The sequence below is a fragment of the Anoplopoma fimbria genome, chromosome 20 (assembly GCF_027596085.1).
Source record: "Anoplopoma fimbria isolate UVic2021 breed Golden Eagle Sablefish chromosome 20, Afim_UVic_2022, whole genome shotgun sequence".
Lineage (NCBI taxonomy): Eukaryota > Metazoa > Chordata > Actinopteri > Perciformes > Anoplopomatidae > Anoplopoma > Anoplopoma fimbria.
This window is the reverse complement of record NC_072468.1, coordinates 867,180-885,172: the sequence shown is the minus strand read 5'-3', so window position 1 is coordinate 885,172 and position 17,993 is coordinate 867,180.

The following is a 17,993-nucleotide window of genomic DNA, read 5'->3' as shown; positions in this document are numbered from 1 at the left end:
TCTTATTCTAGCGCTCCACCTGCTGTCAACACACATTACATTACATTACATTACATTACATTACATTACAGTCATGTAGCAGACGCTTTTATCCAAAGCGACTTACAGGAAGTGTATTCAACATAGGTATTCAAGAGAACTACTAGTCACCAGAAGTCATCAGTGCATCTCCTTTCTTAAACAAGCATCTTAAAGCATAAACCAGAGCAAAAGTATAGTGCAGAGGCAAATTACTACGAAAACAATAATTGCAACAGACTAATACGAATATAATAAGTGCTACAAACTACTACGAATAGGATAAGTGCAGTAAACAAATACAAATTCAATAAGTGCAGCGAACTGATACGAATACATTACATTACAACACACTGCTCTTGAATACCTATGTTGAATACACTTCCTGTAAGTCGCTTTGGATAAAAGCGTCTGCTAAATGACTGTAATGTAATGTAATGTAATGCTCTTCAGTGCATTACATTACATTACATTACACTACAACACACTGCTCTTCAGTGCGTTACTCAAACACGTGGGTCTCTACACACGTGTTCAGCTCATTCAGACACTTTAGTTTGGAGGATATTGCGCAAAAACAGCAGCCGGAAAAAACGTGTGATGCACAAGAAACGCTACATTGTAGCAGAGACACAGAGACACGACGCTACAATGTAGCAGAGACACGTACTCTCTCTCTCTCTCTGTTCTCTTGTTCTCTCTCTGTTCTCTTGTTCTCTCTGTTCTCTTGTTCTCTCTCGGAGGCGTCTCTGTAAACACCAACATGCAAACACGTGTCTCTCTGCGTGTTTACATGAGCCAAAGAACTTTTTCATGAATGACTTGAAATGAAAGATGGCCGTGGATGCTCGGAGGAAGTGGTTGCCAAGGGAAAAGGTCATGATGCCAGGAAAACCGGGAGGGAGGAGACGACGGGGACGCGCACAACGCCAACCAATCAGAGAGCAGCAGTCAGTCCCCCCAGTCCAGTGGTCCGGAACAGCCCTGCCACCCATGGGTGTCAGCTGGGTATGACACCCATGGGTGTCAGCTGGGTATGACACGGGACTGAGGCATCCCTCACTGAAGACTGGAGAGTTTTGATCCTTTTCAGTGGAAGCAAATCTGATTTTATTTGGAGGAGACATCAGAGTGTGAGCAGTGTCATGTAGGGCACAAAAAACAAAACTTATTAAAAATTATATTATATGAAATATTATATTATATGAATATATATATTATATTATATTATATTATATTATATTATATTATATAGTGTTACGTTATGTTATGTTATATTATGTTAAGTTATATTATTTTCTATTATATTATATTATATGAAATATATATTATATTATATAAATATATATTATATTTATATGAAATATATATTATATTATATTATATGAAATATATATATTATGTTATTATGTTATGTTATATTATGTTAAGTTATATTATTTTCTATTATATTATATTATATGAAATATATATTATATTATATTATATATATTATTTTCTATTATATTATATTATATGTATTATTATATTATGTTATATTATATTATGTTAATTTATTATATTATTTTCTATTATATTATATTATATGAAATATATATTATATTATATTATATATATTACGTTATGTTATGTTATATATATGTTAAGTTATATTATTTTTATTATATTATATTATATGAAATATATATTATATTATATTATATTATATAGTGTTACGTTATGTTATGTTATATTATGTTAAGTTATATTATTTTCTATTATATTATATTATAGGTACAATATTATTATAATATATTTACAATTTTGAAGTACTTGTACTTTACTTGAGTATTTCCATTTGATGCTACTTTGTACTTTTTACTATTTCATTACATTTCAGACGAAAAAAAGCATTAGTCTTTCACTTTTTACTTTTACCACTACTGGTAGTTTGTTACTTTGCAACCAAGGGATTTACATACATAAACATCTGATCAACATAGAATATGATACATTTTTATTGACCAAATGATCTAACAGTATATAAGTAGTTACAATAAGCCCCAACTTTAATACCCTTAAAATGCAGCTTAAAGCATAGAAAATAATATTCTACGGATATAATGTTAGGCCTATGTAGAATAGTGCAATTCTGTCTCATACTGATGAGAACTTTTAATTGTAATAATTTAAGTAATTGTCTGTAAGTACATTTTTTTACTAACACTTTTAGTTTGGTTAGTCTGTGAGTGCAGCATCTTGTCGTATTGCTACTTTCATACAAGAAAATATGGATGTTAGGACGTTGGTTTTCACGGAGGGGATCTGTACCTCTAGACCTCCTCAACTACACTGAGGACACCACAGAAAAACACCCTCTGGAGGATTTGATTGACAGCTCCATTTTAGCCAATAGGAAACCCTAAAGCTGCTGATTGGCCAAGTAAGCACCACTAACAGGCCTTCCTACTTGACCAAGTTTTCCTTTTTTTCCACCAGTTACTCTCCACAGTCTTGTAGCACTCCACTGGGGGACGCTGCCTGCTTGTATTTCTGCCAGATTCAGCTCCTGCGCCCCAGTTAACTAATGAGAATGGATTTATGCTGGAAAGCTCATAGCAAAAGGCAGCAGAACAAAAGGTTTTGCCAGGAGATGGACTCACAGTGGAGCTGCCACTGATGCACAGTAGTTTCTGATACCATCTCATCCTCAAGGCAGGATTATGTAACATTGCACGCATTTGTTCATGAAATTCACTTAAGCATTCACTGCAACAGCACCATACGAATACTGAAATACCCACAGTAAAAGAAACACATGGTGATGTGTCACAGATCTGAGAATTAATATCTCAGTTTCATTTTCAATGAGGAAACAGTTGGGAGGCCCTGGGGATGTGATTAAAAGTGGTTTCAAGGCTGGCAGTCGCCTGCATGGATGATGAATGTGGTGTGAATCGTATCCAGAAAAAGATCTTATTGATCAGGGTCTCAGAGGGGACAGAACACAGGTCTTTTGCATCCATGTTTGGTCATTCAGACCGGCCACATACGCCCCCTTTCAACTCCTAGTGCAGTGGATTCATGTAGGCAATAGGAACGGCATGTTCACTATTGATGAAGTCAAGGTGGTACGCCGCTGTTTTCTTCTGTGATGAATTATTAACACTGTGTTGAAATTGTTCTCAACAATTAAACATCATTTTCTGTCTTTGCTCAGCCCTCTTTCTTCACCAACTTATAAATCTTTGGATAAACTTTCTATCCTGAATTGTGAAGAGCCTCCACAGTTGTGGTAAACTTGAAACTTTGTGTTTTTTTTAGTTGAAACCTAGATTTAACATTTACAGTGCCAGAGCTTTAATTTTGGTGATAAGACACCTTTTTCAAAGGTTTTATAAATTGTCTTTTAAATAGCTAATAGTCATTAAAACGTTTTTTCCCAGTCTATCGAATCTGCAATTGTAGGTCTAAGTTTTAATTAATTGTGGATAAATGGATTGTGGTCCAGATATTCTTCAGGGAAATAGACAAGTTGAATGGTTAATTGAAGGATTATCTCTGTTGAATTAGGCAAACCCTGTATAAAGTGTGCTTTATTATAGAGTAGTACCTTATATATATATATATATATATATATATATATATATATATATATATATATAAATATATATATTTTTAACAGTTTTCACAACAGAACCAGGTCAACCATACATTACCTACAGTAGGTTACATTAGCTGTCCCTGTGAGTAGACCCAGATTTCAAGGCAAGACATGTGCTAGTTATCTGCCCTATGACCTGCTGCTGCCCTATGACCCGCTCTTGTTGGCCCTTTTGGGGTTTTAGTACTAGTTCCCATAGTAACCGAACAGCTAAAAGGGTTGAGCTGTCGCTGCAGGCAGTAATGCATGCAGTGAGGTCCTATCTGGATTTACTGCCCAGTAAGGATCCCTTTGGGTTATCTTAACCAAACTCTGGAAAGTCAGCGAATTGTTTCAGCTGAGCAATGTTCAGAAACACAAGACAACAATTTCTACATTTACAACTTTTTTACCTTTAGTGAATAAACTGACAGATAGGAAATATGGGAAGAGAGAGCTAGGCAACAGACATCGCTGGCTGGTGAACCATGGCTACATTTACAAATAACAACAGAAAAAAAAATCTGTTTCATCATCTGTTTTCAACTATTACTGAACCATGAAAATAATTAAATAACTTGGATAACCTGGATTATAGGATTTAGAGTTTAAAGGAATTGTAGAAATATTTTAGATGTTTTATTAAACAAATGTAATGTCTTGCATGTGTTTGCAGTCTGAATGACTCAACAACAGGCATTAGCGGAGTGATTTGAGGCCTATCTTTGTGCCTAAAACCAAACAGACTGAACCCTGGATTGACCAGGGCACTAAAAATGAAATACAGATGTTGATGAAATGACATGCTCCAGTGTAAAGGGTGAAAAGATATATCGCGTCAAGCCGCCAACCCTTAAATCAGCTTAGTTCTCCCCCAGACAAGCACATTCCTGGGGCCCTCTGTGAATGCAGCCCTCATACAGATAGGCCTTGAGAGCCACCTTGTCGGAGCAGAAATGAGTCCAGATGGCTGGATCCTGCTGTGAGGGGTTGTGGATTGAGTGAGTAGTGGTCTGTGTGGCTAAGGCCAAGCCTGACTGGCTGCTTTTCACACCGAGGGCCCCTGACGTTCCCTCAGTACCACCTCGAGGCTCTCCGGTTACAGCGAGGGCGAGGACATTCACGTCGGTCCTGTTATTCTTAACGAGCGTTAATCTGGTTGTATAAAGAGCAGTGAAACAGTAATACTGATGGCTGGTCTGTGGGGGGAAAGGGACTTACATGAGCTCATGACTGACTGATTGATTGACTGTTTGGACGATATTTGCACAGTGTTTTTCTTGGAGATCAATCCTACATGTAATGCAGACACACACCCACACACACACACACACACACACACACACACACACACACACACACACACACACACACACACACACACACACACACACACACACACACACACACACACAAACAGCACTTTTGGAGTAAAGGCAGCAGTGTGAGAGCTGAGGTGCTTCACTGTCACCAGCTCTGTCACCACTGCAGCAGCCCTCAGCACCTTCAACAGCTCCACACGCTGTCTTCAGATCACATTCAGAGTCGCACACTGAATCAATCTGGCTCTGGTGCTACAGGCTCCAGTGAAGTTTATGTCCTCCGTATGAATGCAGCAGCATTGGAGAGAAAAGTGACTTTTCATGAGTAACAGAGGACGTGGGACGGCAGACCACCTGGGCTCGTTTGCGGAAATCTGTCTCCTGTTTCAGAGCACTTATCGTTGCCCCCAGATACTTTCCTCTGTGTTATTCTATACCTTGTTCTGGCATTGAGGGCTTGAGGGGGTAGTTATCGCTGTGCCTAGTTTCTATAGAGTTACTGGGAATGAATACAGTAGTAATGTATATCTTCAGAGTATTTGTTTCAGTGCAGGTTTCGATAAGAAGATTTTAAAATTTTCAAACCATAAATGTCCGTTTAGATCACTGAAGGAAGCACTTTATATTCTGTTCTGTGATTCAGGCTCTCTCTCTCTCTCTCTCTCTCTCTCTCTCTCTCTCTCTCTCTCTATATATATATATATATATATATATATATATATATACAATATATAAGAATGCATCAAATTTAATAAGCTGATTGTATATTTTGTTTGTAAAATCAGATTCTGCAAATAAAAAACTAACCATGATTTCTAATTCATTTAGTAAAAAGCACAATATACTTACACCTGGAATCTAGTGGGGTAGAAGTATAAAGTAGTTAACTTAGTCACCTGAAAACTGTCCCATATCAAAACTGTATAAGTATAGTACTTGAGCACTTGACTTGTTACATTTCATCAATGGTTTCTCTAATTCACATAAAGTATATGGTTCGTTTTGGAAACGTTAGACATCAGCCATTTGCAGTACGTGGATGTACTGTTCAAGGACATATTACAGCAATGTCCTAATGATAACTGTTTAATTTCTGCCCATCATACACCGTCTACACGCCCTAATGTTCAACATCTGGATTTTCTTTTTGTAGAATCAGAAGTAGGAAGTAGTTTTACCCAGCATCAGAAAGTGAAGTATCAGGGTCAGAAGAAGTTTCAGAACAAGTCAAATAGTGAAGGTTGTTTCGTTGTTTGCTTTTATGGTGGTGACTTCATCCCATGTGCCTCTTGGTTGGGGGTTTCCGCTCCAAACCCATCAGATCCCGTAACACTATGATTGACAGGTGAATGGCACCAATGACAAGCAACCCCCATCCCCCCAGGGGCCAATGTGGCACAAAGTGAATGGATAAGAGTGGAAGGGAAAAAGATCGCCTTTGAACCTATTTCCCCCCTTCTTCTACTTCTCTTTTTCTCCCAGTCTCTCTGTGTCATTCTCCTCACTTTTCTTTCTTTTCTCAGTGATGGTGTGTTTTGTTCTTGTGAGTTTTGTGGCTGATGGAGCTCGTTGACTCGGGGCAGAGTAAAACGTGAAGTTAAATTAAGTCCTTTCATAGGGACATGGAGGAATGTGTCAGTCAGCGAACAGAACTGATACTGTCAGGGGTTTTAGAGAGAAAATGTAAGTATACGCTCTATTGAATGTCATGAAATTAATATTGTTTAGCATAACGAATTTTGACGACTTTTATGTTAAACTTAGGCTGGATCTTACAAGTTTTCCTGTAAAGGAACTAATTAACGAAAGCCCTAAAATTCTCCTCATATGGTCATTTTTAAAATGAGTTTGCAAAATTTAATCTGATACGGATTTAATGGTGTCATTTTCTGATACAGCATAATTATAATCGTTGATTTTTGTTATGTAATGTGAGATCAAATAATCACAGTATCTGACTTTTGATGGATTGCTCTCCACTGGTCACTCACAAAGCAATGACTGCTGCTTTCTAAACGAAGATTGTTTGCTTTCTTGTGTCCGACCTTTGTCACACATCCTCTTCCATATCAGTTTCTACTGCTGTTAAGTGTTCCCTTTCAAAGCTGCCCATCACCATCCAGTGAACCCAAACAAGGAACTCTCCTTTGACTTGTTTTTTTCCTAATAAGCATTGGGACTTAGCACTTTGTTTTGTTTTCAAGCAAGATACAACACATTAGTAAGTGAGCTTTATAGAGGCTGGTAGTCTGATTTTGTTACCTTTTGGACAGAGCAGCTCTCCTTGTTTCAACATTGCATATCAGTAATATCTTTTCTATGTATTTATCACATGAATATGAAAGCTTTAAATGAAGGCCAGACTCTAAGTGCACTTTTCAGCAAGTAGACAGCTGAATAGTATCTCATCCTTGAGTGGTGAGAAGACCTTTGCCTTGGTAAATCTCCTTGTCACTGTGCAGCTGCTGGTTGTCTGCTCTCATTGAGTGCTGCTCAACAAACCACCGAATCCAGTCTGTTGACCTTTCACTCTTTCTCTCTCTCAAAGCATTACGCTGTGAACTTTAGATGTGCTCCACATCCAATCAAGATTCAACCCCTTAAACCCCACTTTTCCCCCCTCTGGCTGCAGGAAACCGGTCCATCGGCAATCAAACTCTGTGTCCCAGGTCGGGATGCAAGGCTTTCCCCTCAAATACAGAGTGTTTGCCTTCTGGGTCCAGGGGATCTGAAGCTTTTCTTCCTCAGCCAAAAGTGCTTTGACCATGACCCATTTCAGCTCAACGAGGCCTATTGCAGCTCCATGCCATCTGAAGGCTAAGTGGTTTCTATGTAGGCTTCAGCATGAGCACATGTTGGGACTAACCAGCTCTCGAGTCTTGCCTGCCAGCCATCTGGAAAATAACAGCTTTAAGCAGGTCCTGCCAGTAATTACCCCGCAAAATCTGAACAAAGGCACAGAGTCCACTGTCGTGAAATCCGGATAATTGATGGAGACAGGCCAGAGTAACTGAATCTATTCCAAGAAGTACAGTCTAGTTTTGGCTTAAAACATTAAAGTCAGATTTGAGAAGTTGAATTTGGTTTTGATGAGGATCAGTATGAAAAATAATGGACAGAAGGACTATGCATGCAACATTTAAAAATAAAAAATGTGTTTGTTGTTGTGTTTTTGAAAACGATACCTAGCCACACGGCTGCACCTAAAATCTAACACTTCTGGTGAAATTAATAAGAGATAGACGACGTGTACAGTATGTGTGTTTTTGGGTTCATACAAGGGGCATACACATTCACAATTGCATGGAAAGTAACATAGAAATCAATAGTTTAAGGATTCAAGGGAATCGTTTTTTGTAGTAGTTAGATATGAAGATTGATTCGATACCATATTTCTACAGTAAATATGAAGCTACAGACTGCAGCCGGTTAGTTTAGCTTAGTTTTATCTACGTAAAGATTGAAAACAGTGGGTTAGACTGGCTTGGTCCAAAGGACACCAAATTCACTTACCAGGACCTCACAAGGTCACCAATTAACATAATTTATTATCTGTTCAAAAACCAAGGTATAAAAACACGGGATTAGGAGCAGGATTACTTATTTTGCGGGTGCAGTGGCAAAACGTACCTTTTAGTTTGCTTTAAAGTTGCTGACTTTCTTGCTTTTGGACACTTCAGTTAGAGGCGCCCGGATGATATAACAGAGTGTGCAGCATATAGTTGGAAGGGTCTATATTTCTTCCTCTCTTTTTTCATTCTATACAACTACTGATACTGTAACTTTTCGTGTGTAGCCAACAACACTATGAGCGTTTTCCAGGAAATTTGTTATCCCCATGATTAACAATTATCATGTATCATCCCCATTCACTTCGGCACGAGTTCCATCCTGCCTTGAGTTTGGCTATTTGGAACACCCATCTAAAGAGGTTGGACAGCAAGTCATTTGAACAAGCTATTTTTAAGCATATCCCAACCTTAACTAGCTGCTGGCTGTGGCTTCATATTAAGCGAAAAGACACAAAAGTGATTTTCCTATCTAACTCAACAAGAAAGTGAACAAGCACATTTAAAAAAATGTCCAATGACTCCTTTAAATTGCTCTGGATTCAGAAGGAAAAAGCAAGATGTGTAACATTTGTCCCACATATGTGGCACAGACAACTCTGAGTTAATTTAAATCAAAGCCACCGCTGTTTGCAGGAAGACCGCTCTTCCTCATGTAGACAGCTTTATACTTGCCATGAAATAGTTGCTGGGTGTGAAATTTGTTTCCAGAGCTTGTTTTCCACACATTGGTATAAAGCGCTGAAAAACCACAACCAATCCCTCGGTTTGAACCACTGCCTGGACCTGACAAAACATGAAGCTGATTTACATTGTCCATCCTCCAAAATGTCATTTTCAATTAGAATCCTACCAGGAGTTAATCTGGAAACTGTTACTCAGTGTGTCTTGAAAATAAATTGTTTGCAGCTGAGTCTAAAGCAGAAAGGGGAAACTCAGGCCGGGGAACAAGTGGCAGAGTCCCTCGGGTAAAATGCCATGTTTAGGCTGATGCACAGGAAACAGGCTCTTACCAGCCAGGAAATGAAGTGGCAAGCACCGGCCGGTTTATATTTCCCCTCATGCTTTCAGATGGGCCTTGTTAGTGTGGAGACACCAGGGCTCCATCTTTTGTTCACACAGAGCCAATAGTAAACAACACTGCAACATTTTTAAAGGACTTTAAGTGCTTGTGATGGCTGAGTGGTATGTTGCCATGAAGTCTTGAGTTTCTCAGACCTCCAGATTACCCCCCTCACCCAACCCCCAATTTGAGGGGGAGCTGAGTCAATGGTCCCAATGTGAATGAACTGAAACTGATTTATGTGCAAGTGATGGGAAAGACTTCTCTGACTTTTTTTTTTACGAACGAGATTTGTTTTTTTGAGAATGGTTCAAAAATATATATTAGATTTTACATTTGTGTCCCTTTATACTGTTTGTTCTTTACTTTCCTTTACTGACTCCTACAAGTAGATATATATAACTATGGTTCAATAAATAAAAACAGGACTTGAGGATCCTCACTGTTACCCCAACACGTTCTCATCCCAACTGGTCACATACTGACGCTTGGTCAGACCCCCTAGCATCATTTTCTAATGTACTGCAAAGCCCAGTACTAGACACACCACTAGTCGCAGTAAACATGTTGCTATTGTTTTGAATAAAAAAATCGAACACTTTATTATTTTTTTTCTTTTCTTTCTTTCTTTCTTTCTTTCTTTATTTTTAGCATTTTATTATTATATTTGATTATTGTGATTGTTTTACCCTGTGCAGCACCTTGAGATTTCATTGTATTTTAAAGTGTGCTATATAAATAAAATCCATTATTATTATTATTTATTATTATTAGGTTCAGGAGAAACATCATGGTCGGGCTTAAAATAAGTACATAAACTGAGCAAAATGCAATCAACGGTACATAAGTACAGAAAACACATCAGAAATATCACCAATGCAACTGCCAAATAACTCAACAACACTTTGGGACATGAACACTGGTGTACATTCCCAGGGTTTCAAATATCGACACTTTGTTGTGCTCCTCGGCATCTGTATCAGACGCACAAGGCACAATTCAACATCTGTATGAAACGCACAGTACTTTCAAGTAACCACAATGTAAACCCATTTGCAGGGAAGTGGATGGGTCAAATAAACACAAACAAGCTACACCCAAGGATGACTATAAATTAATTTACTGAGGAATAGTTGAAGGTAAAATCATGCTCAGCTCGTGGTGAAGAGATGTCCTTAGATAAAATGTTCAACAACAAAATCAATACTCTGAATCATAACTCACTTCCATGAAGGACAAACAAAATAAAATAAACGGGTATATTCTATAGAGACCTCAAGGCTAGTGTTACACTTGGACCCTGACATTGTGCAACATGGTCAACCTGACTCAGAGCGATGAATAAAGCGCAACAGCTGGCAGCAAAGTGAGAGCAAAAGCAACATTTTCGGACAAACCAAGGCTGAACCTGAACTCTCCAAGAGTCTAAAATATTGACGTCAGATATTCCTCAAACCACAGAGAGGTCTCTCAAGTTTTAGGTTTGAATGGTTACAACTTTGCAAACTTTGCAATAAAGAAATGACTCATTAATTCATAAAGTCATGTGAAAAACCTAAGACATAATTTGTTTGAAATTTATACTACTGGATTTCAGTTTTGAAATACTGCAGAGCTCATGTAAAAACTAAAAGAAAATACATTTTTCAAAGAGAGAGAAGACACTAATCAGAATCAATAGACCTATTCTCACGGTAGACATTTTGACCTGTCACAGCAGGATAGGCACAGGTTAAACAAATTGTGTTCCAGTAATCTGGACAAGTGAGCCAACATGCAAATACCAGGAGTCTGAACCCCCAAATGGAATGCAGTCATTATTAAATTAGGCCAATACATAATTAAGCCAACATGTCTGCTGTGAAAAATACCTTTTTAGGGAAAAGGGAGGCTTTCTTTTATCTCCAAATGAATTAAAGGTATCAAACATCCATAGTGGTGCTCGAGGAAATGTCAGGTAATCAGTAGGATTCAGCATCTGGGGACCATGAATATCTGTACAAAATCTGGAAATGTGGTGGCCAAACCAGCAGCAATCATGTTAACATAAATCTATGTATAAATTACATTTACAATATTATGAAACTACAGTAGCATTTCAACAAAAGCCTGATTGTGCAAGAATAACGTTTAATAATCAGAGACAGGAGAGGCTGACAGCTGACTGAGGCTGGTGTGGACAGAGATTTCCTGTGTGCGTTCACATGTTCGAAGGTCAGAGCTGGCTGGATGCCCACACAAACCCAGAGCTGCCTCTCTTCGATGCAAAGGACCACCTCGATGTGAAGGCCTGCCACGATGGTGGCGAGCAGTGATTCATGCCGTGGAGCTCAGGGCTAAGTTGAAGTCAATATATACAATTACAGTTGATGTATTCTGTGTGTGTGTGTGTGTGTGTGTGTGTGTGTGTGTGTGTGTGTGTGTGTGTGTGTGTGTGTGTGTGTGTGTGTGTGTGTGTGTGTGTGTGTGTGTGTGTGTGTGTGTGTGTGTGTGTGTGTGTGTGTATGTGCATTGGTGAGGGGTGAAGCAGGAGAAAAGAGAAATACTGCTGTCTGACTGGGCTCAGTGGGACTAGAGCTCAGGGTACATGTTCGTAGTGTTTATGGTTTCTTCTCACAGGCAAACTGATGACCTGAGCTGCTCCGGTCACTAAAAACACAATTCAAGCTGAACGCTGCAGTAGCGATGGAGCTTTAAGAGATGAGTGGCGCCAGAGTCAGACAGAAACCTTTTCATACTAACACGTTACTTTTAAACAGTTTTTGATCTTGTAAGTTAAGACGTACATCTCTACAAAATCATGCATATAAATCAAAAGACATTTTAGTTAAACGTAGACAAAAAATTAAAGTGTCTGGTCTTGTCGAATAATGTGGTGAATGCCTGTAGGTGAGTCGACACAAGTAACCCAGTGTTTGCAGATGAAATCCAAAGAGCCTTGTTTCTTTCAGCTTGATATTATGATATTGATGTTATCACGAAGTGAAGTTAAAATAAAATGGAAAAGAAAACATCAGCCATCTTTGCTCTGTAACTAGAAACTGTTTGCTGAATTTGCATCACTTTTACACTCTTTCACCTTCATCTCACTTGTGGTTGTTTCCATCTGTTTGGAGAAGGTTAGAAGTTGACTGGCAGAGGTCCTGCTCTCTGAAAGTCAGCAGCTTGCTGGAGGGGCTTGTTTTTATCAGGGGTGAAACACCCGCCCGTCCATCACCTGACAGAGCTGACAGCCATTAAGCCAAACCAGAGGAGTTCCTGCAAACAATCAAAGCTCTTTTTCATTGAAGGAATCCAGCTCTGGCCTGTCATCAGGGAGGGGGCGTTCCAGCTGTCAGCAGGACAGGGGGATACTCTGAGTTTCTGGTCAAATCCATAGCATTGGTCAAGACCACATGCTCCGCCCTCTCCTTCTCTCTCTCTCTCTCTCTCTCTCTCTCTCCCTCTATTATTCTCTCTTACGATTTAGTTGTGTTGTGGGGTGTAACATGGCTTTATTATTTACAATTTCCCATTCAACTTGCTTTCCACATTCATTTTCATTGGACATACTGATCACTTGCTCCCCAGTAATGCCAGCGTTCTTATTCACCACTTGAGGGAGGCAAAACTTAACAAAATGTCAAGCAGTGGCACAGCTGTAAAAACCTATTCAATTATAGTCATATATACCCATACCCCTGAATGCATCAAGTTTATTAATGTTTAACATGCTTTTCTGTCCAAATGTAAATCTTGGCCACAAAACATGAAACTTTTTTTGTCCGAAACACAGTTTCCCAGAAACCAAGTTAAGTCCTAATGATACAATGATAGCACAAAGCAGCACATCATCATGTTTGCGGAGCACATTTTTGCAACAAAAATGATTTCCTTTGTTGTTGATTTAATTCTCTGATAATTAATTTAGTAATTAATCAATTAATAATTTTAACCCTTATAATGTTCCTTGTAAAGTATTAATTTTTTAAATCCCAAATTCATCAGTTTAGTTCTAATCACATTTCTGAATAAAATCTTCATTTGAGAGAGTTCTCACTGTTGCTCAATTGTTTGCTTAAAGCACTACCAATGTGAGCTACCCTGAATCTGCACCTTTGAGGAAAGAAACATTATAATGCCGCACTAATAAAACTAAATCTGGAGAGTAATCAGACCAATCCGGTGAATTCTGTTGATTTAAATACACACGCAGAACAAATCAACAAGCTATTGTAACATTTCTGTATTCACTTGCAGCACAGTGTCAGACTCCAGTCCTGTCTGATGCTTACATAACCAGTGAGCCGCCTGCATGAATCAATTATTCATCTCCATGTCATAACACTTGGAATGCTTTGATTATGACAGACAGCCAGACAAGGCAGTGCAGTAAATGGCAAAGAGCAAACACGCACCAATCTCCACGGGTAATCATGTGACTACTGACTCAGGGACAGCACCTCAAAATAAGACGAGTGTCTCCGCTGCACTTAAAGACTTTTGCCCACAAACAGCCCTCGGCAGTCAGGAAATCAACAGGAGTCTCTCCAAGTGGGATTCACAGCGAGCCGTGATCAGTCCAGGGCAGACAGGGGAGGGCAGATATATATTTCTTCTTTGTCAAAAGTGTTTGAGGCTTTTCATCAAGGCAGTGGTGGGTTCAAAGGTTAAGCAGTACAGCACATTTTGATTTATTTTCCAGGATAATCAACCATGAACATCTGCTCTGGACCACTTATCTGAAGTCAGAGAAAGAATGAAATAATGTTGAGCTCTAAATGTTCAAAGGCTTTTTTTAAGGTGGCTGTGATGGTCTCTCTGCACTCAGGGATGATGACTAGCTCTATTCATGTTCACAGTAAATCAAGTGGTTAAAACTCACCAGACTTCTTAATGACTGTACTTTTTCTGCTAAGTCTTGACTCTGCAAAGCAACATCTGGGACCCAGTGATTGTACGGGGTTAATACCTCGGTCACTAGAGCAATGATCAAAGCCCCCTGCTGGTTCTGGTTTGTCTATACTAGTACAACCTGCACACTGTAGTCAAACAGACAGTTTGATACAGAATTGTCTATTCAACTACTAATAGATGCAAAAAAATAATGGTTTAATGGTCAAGTAGGCCTATGTTCAGATTATTGCCTCTTCTATGTCTCTGGCACCTCATCAAATAATAAGCAGCCCTGCATTTAAGACAAGACACTACAGGCAAAAAATAATGTTTTAATGCACAGATCAATTTTTTGATTTTAGGCTATTTTGCTTCTACAACATGTCTTCTTTCAGACTAGTACAACGGAAACATCCAAAATATGCATTTAGGAGTTTATTGTACTACTTTGTCTATTTGGGTCTGCAGATTCCTTCCAACTACACCAAACATTAGCATTAGATATTGCCTGATTAGGATATTCAAACATAGAATTTCAGAAAACTTGTAATAAGGGTTAAAATTAAATAGATTTTTTTAATGGCTGTTCACAGTATTTTCTGATTTATTGAGTGAGAAACGGGATATCCAAAATTTCCCCTAAAAAAACCACTGACTCTAATAAAGCAGCAAAACCAAACAAGAAATTTGAACCTGGCTTCAGCTAATGTTCAGATTTGTTATCTGTAAATGTATGCAAATTAGCAAATATTCAATAAGATAATTAGCCATTTGCATATTTACACCTTTATTAAACATTTAAGAAAAAAAAATATTGTCTTAATGTCAGTTATCAACTGAGGAAGTTTCACAGTGGTATCTATTTCCTAAAATGTTTACCTTATTCATCTGTGGTGTCTCCCCTTAATCAACAAGTCCAAAATTCGGTTTATGTCATGAAACGATTTGTTATTTCAGGTTTGGTTCTGCATCCCTAATAACCACACAAACTGTTTAATCACAGCCTGAACAATTCTGCTATTATGATAATCAAATTTTTTTTACAGCCGTTTTATTTGCCTTGTAGTTTTCAGATGATTCAAACTCTAACCTTTGAGATGTGCTGGTGAATATGGGATTATTGAAGCCATCACACTGATGCCTTCCAGTGCTTTCTTTGAAAAAACTAATAATAGAGTTTCAGTGTTGTATCATAAAATATTGATACACAAAACAGAATAAATAGGCACGAGGCCCACAAAGCTATTCCTGGTACATAACCATTAGTATTGAGAGTAGGTATTAAAATGTATAGTCTACACACTATTTCATTTGCATGGCTTTGCTCGCAACAGTCTAGTTTCTAAAAATGGATATAGGACATTTCCTCCAGACTTACAAAGCGGCAGTAAAGAGTGATCTCATTACTGTGATTATGTTCACACACAGTGTTTAATACCTTTACTGTAGCTCATTCTCAGAGGTTATTGCCTGATTGTTTGGTTTCTATTCTCAGCCTCATAAGAAATGACTCAGGATACAATCTAGGTGGAGGAATATCTTAGTGATCATTACACAAGTCTCTCCAGGGTGTTTGTTTTTCATCCAGTCATTTAATTCTTTGTTTGTCAGTGTGTACATATTGCATGTAGTGTCAGACTGAATAAGAGAGAAGAACATTGTGTCTGTGTGAGGGAGATAAAACAGAAAAAAGGACAGAAGAGAGGGAGAGAGATCAAAGACTATGGCCCTGTATCAAAAATGAGGTTGGAAGGCTCTCCCTCCTCTCTCCATCCGGCTCTCCCCTGATCATCGACCCTGAGGAGAATAAACTCAATCCATGTTAAATTATAGATTAAGGCCCGACTCTGGCTATGGTTTGGCAGCTGGCGGCAGCATGCGCGTCGGGCTGAACTGAGTTTTACACACTTCTGCTGCTGCTACTGTTGCCTCACCTCGCTGCCTTATTAAAATCAGCACCAGCATCAAACACTCACATATCAGGGTTTAAAAGAGACTGTATGAATATGTAAAGATTCCCTCGACAATGTGCTCTCTGTGAGGATGTGGCTGTGTTTTGTTGGCGTCGTGGATGAGTTAACCTTAGAGTCACTGTTCAGGTTACATGTTGTTTTACCACTGGGGACATTTTATTCACGGATGAGCTTTGTTCTTTTAGTTTTAGTTTCATGATGAGATGATTTGGAAAGTGCTGGTTAACATTAGTTTTTCATGGATATTGTGAACTGTTTCTAAAGGGATAGTTTTTCTTTTTATAGGAATAGAGAGCAGTACAAGCACAGGTGCAAAGCAATGTAGACTGCCGTTGTGGACGGGGGCAGCAGCAAAACATATTTTAGCCAGCTAGTAGAAAGGCTCACCTAAAAAAATCAATATCAATTTAAGTTTACGCTATAATTAAAATATTTTCCGACAGGGGACTGAACTGAAATTAAATTTTATAGACAAGTTTCCCCTTCAGTTCAGTACTGCATCATAAAGTTGCCTGAAGGCAATATAAAGTGGTGAAAATATTCTAAATATAGTGTACACTGAAATGGATATTGATTTTTTTTAATTTATTTGAGCTTTCTTTAGTTTGTCTTAGTTTTACTGTGTCCTCCGTCCACAACAGTACATTACTTTGCTTTCTTGTCAATACTCCTGTCTGATCCTTCAAACACTAGGTAATACATAAGTACCTTAAAATCCCACTTCAAATAATCTGAACTGTTCCTTTAAGATATTCAAAGCAGATTGTTTGGATCATCAGAAATGCAAATATTGTATTTCAGTCACAAACGGCTATCAATATGCATATCCATATAGGCATGTATGACACAAAAAATAAGAAGAAATATTTTCAACTTCAGCTTTTGATAATCAGCAATGACAAAATAGCCAAATCACACACTGAGCAGATGTTGACATCTGATAAACTATGTAGGCACAGACACAGTGCATCGAGTTTAATCATCTTTTCGTTACTGTGGATGTATGACGGTTGTCTGCAACGATGATTGTGTCACAGGAACAGAATGTTGGTTCAGCTTTTCAGACTCGTACAGAGGGAGAATGACTTCACTCTATGCTCAGGTTATCCATTATATCAAATAGTTGTGTTCTGCTTATATTAATGCTCTGTATTCCGTAAAAAGCACCTTTCAGTAATTGTGAACAATAGCCATGGAAATCTACTTGAATGTATAAATCACAAATTACAACAAATGATAAGATGCCATGCCACAGCATTTTATTCACAAAACCAGCTGGAGATTGATTTACTCCCTTTTATCTGAAATGTAGCACTTTCTTGTCTTCTCTAATAATGTCCTTTTAGTGGACAGTTTATAAATAGCAGGAGAAAATGCCAATTCTACATCTTGCATAAATATAGAGTCCGATGTATGAAAAATAATGAGCCAAAAAAAAATAATTTTGGTATATTCTGTGATCGAAAATAGAAATCTTTATCTGTTCTCAACAACAATAGTGCAGCAACAATATTTTTACGTAACAATATTTAGTATATCCCTTACAGTGAT